Source organism: Chinchilla lanigera, unplaced genomic scaffold (genome assembly GCF_000276665.1).
Source record: "Chinchilla lanigera isolate Chin_1 unplaced genomic scaffold, ChiLan1.0 scaffold00059, whole genome shotgun sequence".
NCBI lineage: Eukaryota > Metazoa > Chordata > Mammalia > Rodentia > Chinchillidae > Chinchilla > Chinchilla lanigera.
This window is the reverse complement of record NW_004955460.1, coordinates 9,861,610-9,866,567: the sequence shown is the minus strand read 5'-3', so window position 1 is coordinate 9,866,567 and position 4,958 is coordinate 9,861,610.

The following is a 4,958-nucleotide window of genomic DNA, read 5'->3' as shown; positions in this document are numbered from 1 at the left end:
AAATGTCAGTTAGTCCTTGACTGATCAATATTGTATGTCTCTATCCATTTTCATGAGAAACCACTTTGAAGATATCAATATGTAATACAACAAGCACTGTTAGTTTTCTACCACTTTGTTTGTAACTGTACTGTCTGTACTGTTCTTTTGCTATTTTGTAAAAGGTTGTCTGTCTGTTAATGTTTTCCTCCTTTTATTTTAAAAATAAAATTGAAAAAATAAAAAAAGGAATTAATCTTTCATCCACGCTGTTCTGCTTCCTACTTAAAAACATACATGGAGTATTTACTCTCATAAGAGTTATTGCCAAGTAGACAGTTTCGCTTCTATTTTCAACCAATACATAGGAATGACATCTTACAAATGTGTCCTTCTATTTTTCCAGGAAGTCTCCATCCAATTTCCAGAGATAACCAAAAGGGCAAAACTCAAGAGAGAACAGACTTAATTACCCTCATGAAAATATTTGCCCTCTCTTGCTAGAATATGGCCTGCACATCAATTTGGCTGAGAGGCTATGCAACAAGTATAGACTCAGCTATGAGTAAGATATAAACTTTTTTTGCTCTTAACATTCTCATTTAGAGTAAAGACATACAAAGTAGAATATAACTTATGCATATGGTAAGTATATTGAGTAAGCAAAAGTAAATTTTAAAAGAATGCCCTCAAGAATACTATGTATTCTGGCAGATATAATGGTAGGTATGTGTCATTATACATTTTTCATTTTCCAAACCCAAATACACACCACCAAGAGTGAATCTAATGTGAACTGTACACTCTGGGTGCTAGTGATATACCAATGCAGGTTCATCAGCTTTAACAAATATACTGTGAAGACAGAGGTACACTAGTCCCCCGCCCCCATTCTCAGGGAATAGGATCTAAAAGGATACCTACTACTGCAGGTAGTACCAAATTCTAAATACATTGCATTTCTCCTACACATATATACCTATAATAAAGTTTAAATTATACATTAGATACAGTAAGAAATGAACAATATACCACAATGAAAGTTTTCAAAAACTCACTAGCTGTTTATTTCTAGAATTGCCCATTTGACATTTTCAGTCCAAAGCTAATCATAGGTAACTGAAATGTCAAATCACACAAAAGTGAAACCACAGATAAGAGAGGATGACTGCTGTATGTGGCAAATCTGTGCATTCTGTTAAATTTTTCTAGGAATCTAAAAATACTCTAAAAATAAAGTTTGTTTAAAGGCAGAGGAAAAGGACCAGTCTCTGTGATCTCTGCCTGTCATCAGCCACAACTGCTCAGGCTCCATCCTCAGTTCTCTTTCTACTTAACAAATGCATAAGCTCCCAATGTTTCAACCACCATCTTTAAGTTAATCACCTCGAACGTTGATTTCTAGCCCTAAGCTCCAAACCTACATTCTCGCTGGCCTCTCAAAAATCAACATTTTCAAAACAGAGCTCATTGGCCAATGTGACTGAACAAGATACTAAACTAAGGATACAAATCAGAAAGAATATAAATTCATCACTTGCTAAAGAAATGGCTACATAAGTGGAAAATCCAAGAGAACCAATGAAAGGCTGTTTTTATACATGAGATAATATGACTAAAGTTACTTAACACTTAAAAAAAGAGATAACTTCCTAAGCTAGTAAGATAGAAACTATACACTAATCAATCACATTCATAACTTCAAATAATAACTAGTTAGACAGTGAAGTGAGAAAGAATACTTATGATAGCAACAAAACACCAATATATGTAAATAAATATATAAAAGTCACAGAAGTGGAAAAAAACATTAATACATTAAAGTGCACTTAAAAAAATAAAAAAGCTCACTGCATTCTTGGAAAAAATATTCATCATAAAGATTTCATAATATCAAGCTAATTTAAAATTTTAACACAATTTGAATTAAAGCAGAAATATTTATTTTCTGGTTTTTTTTTTGGTTTTTCTCCAGTACCAGGAACCGAACTCACGACCTTGCACTTGCCAGGCAGGCGCTTTTGCCGCTGAGCTAAATCCCCAGCCCCTATTTTCTGTTGTTGAAGAGCCGATTCTAAAGCTCATAAAGAAAAAAAAGCAAACAAGAACAACCAGGGAAACTCTGAAAATAAAGGAAAATGAAGGGGAGGAGACTAACCCTAACTGATATGAAAATTCCATGACTTCAGTAAGGAAAACCGTGAACAATTAGAATACAAAGAAGCCAAGGAAACAGAAAGTAAAGGACAGAAACACTCAAATGAGATGGAAACTGAGTATGTAACAAAGGCAACAGGGTAAAGGTGAACTTTTGAATTAATAGTGTTGGGACAGTGTAGCCTTTTAAAGAAAATAAACCTGTATTCATACCTTACTACATACACCAGGATACAATTAAAAATTTAAATATAGAAAATGAAACCACAAAAGTACAGAAAGAAAATAGGGAACATAGGCAAACTTTTTTTAAATCTTGGAATTAGAAAAGGCTTTCTGAGTCATAATTTATTTTTAAGATTTTTTTCTCTTTATTTTTGTCATTCTGAGACAGGGTTTCACTATGCATGCAGTTCAGGCTGGTCTTGCTCAGGCTGGCCTCAAACTTGCAGTGATCCTCCTACCTCAGCCTCCCAATCTGAGTCAGAATTTGGACATCAGAGAAGAAATAAATATTTCTGGCTGCACAATAAAGCAAGATCTTTTGCATGGCACAAACATACATACACATATACCCTAAGCAAAGCAGGAGTCATAAATTCAAAAGAGAGATGGCAAACCAGGAGATAACATTTGGAATCCATGGGAGCAAATCCCCTAATTTATAAAGAACTTCTCAAAACTGAAAGAACCCAGTAATTAAGTGGGCATGTTATGAGAAAAAAGCAAATAAAAACTAAATTGAGATATTATTTTAGACCCATCAGAACTCTCAGAAATCCAGAAGGTTGACAGAATATTGTTGATGAAATTGTGGAAAATTCAGTCATCCTCAGACATTGTTGGTAGGAGTAAAAAACACTCCGTGGGGGCAAAGGGAAGTCAATAATTTTTACTTTTTTATTGTTATTTTTTTTTGGTGAGACAGGCTCTTGCTGCTCATTCCACACTGGCCTTGTACCCACTACAGAAAGTCCCCAACTTACAAATTCGAGTTGTGAATTTACACAGGGGTACTGTATAAGATTCCCTTTGTTGGCTTACAAATTTGACTTACAAGCAATTCTCCCAGGAGAATCCCAAATTCAGTCCCACTTTGGCATTTAGCAAGACCTTGTCTCAAAAATAAAAAAATAAATGGGGCTTGGAATGTAGCTCAATGGTGGAGCTCCCCTGGCTTTGACCCCCAGTACTTAAAAAAAAAATGTCACCCAATAAGATGCTGGCTAAATTACATCAATCTGTCTGTGCAGTGGAATCACATCAGCTATTTTAAAACTGAGATCAATTAGCTGGGCACAGTGGTGTATTCTTGTACTTCCAGCTACTCAAGAGGCTGAGGCACGAGAATCATAAATTTGAGGCCAGCCTGGGCAACTCAGTGAGACGCTGTTTCAAAAAATAAAAAGGGCTGGGGATGCATCTCAGTGGTAAAGCACCCTTGCATTTGTTGCCTAGCACTTAAAAAAGTCTTTTCCTGCACCTTATGTACTGTTGGAAGCAGCTGAAGCTGGAAATTGGTCATATTTGTGAGGGAAGGACCGAGCCAGGGTGCCTAAAACAGTCAAGCTGCCTCAGTCTTGAGAAAAAGCATCCTACCCTAACAATTTCAGTCACTAGTTGCTAGCCAACCTTGTGTCTCCTGATACTAACTTTGCAAACATATTAAAAAATGCCCCTACTGTTGCTGTTCAGTCCTCTTGCCCATCAGCTAAGAGGCCACCCCACCTGACCCCAGCTTTTGTCTCTTGTCTTTATTTTCTAAATGCTCTCACCGTTTTCTCCTGAGGACCACCAGACACCACTGAGTCCCTACAATGTACATCTAACCACTCCTCAAAATGACTGTAAACTGCATGATTTACAAACATGTACTAAAAAAAAAGCAAAACAAAAGAAAAAATACATCACGAGAGACTTCGCTCTGTGTAGCAATATGGGATGGTCTCCAGAGATTAGAAAAAACAACAAAATGTAAGAGAAGGCAGTGATAAGAGTTATTTTTATGATAATTGCATAAACAGCGTAAAAATAAACAAGAAACACTTAAAATTACCTCTAAGAGGTAAAACAGGATCAAACAAGCTCTTTCATTCTTGTTTGTGCACACCAACTCAAGAGGGAAGGAAGGGAATGGTGCACAGGCACCTGAACAGCTAAGCAACACTGCCCATGGCCAGGCACCTGTACATTTCCTACAACCAAAAGATGGTAAAACAGAAGGTAAACTTAAGAAGTCCAGGTGGTAAAAACTTGAGGTTGGAGCCAAATTCATTAACAGAAATTATCTCAGTCAGGTGACAACGCCATCCTGCCCACTCTGCCACACTCCTCCCAGTGACACTCACCACACAGGACCCACTCCTCTTACCCTTGCAGCAGCTGTGGCCTCTTCAGGGCCCCAAAGGTAACAGATCCCTGAGCAGATGCTCATTATCATGGAGGGCTCCTCCTGCTCCAGGTCCTGCAGATGTATCTGAAACACAGGACACTGGGATAGGATTTTATTGGGGAGTTTTCCATTCACAGGAATTGATTTCTCAATCACACTGAGAGTTTTCATTCTATACCAAAATGTTTGGGAAAGAAGAAAATTAAACCACCACAAATTTCCCCTAATTTAATCATGGTGGCAGGTCTTGGTTCACACTACCCAGCCTCGGCCATTGAATAACTGTGTGACCTACAATGAGTGCTTCAACTTCTCTGAGCCTCAGTCATCTGGGGAAAGAAGGATAATAACAGAAGCCAGCTTTCAGGGCCAAAGGAGAACCACACATGAAGCAATGCCCAGTACATGCATGGTGCCGTCCAGCCACCAG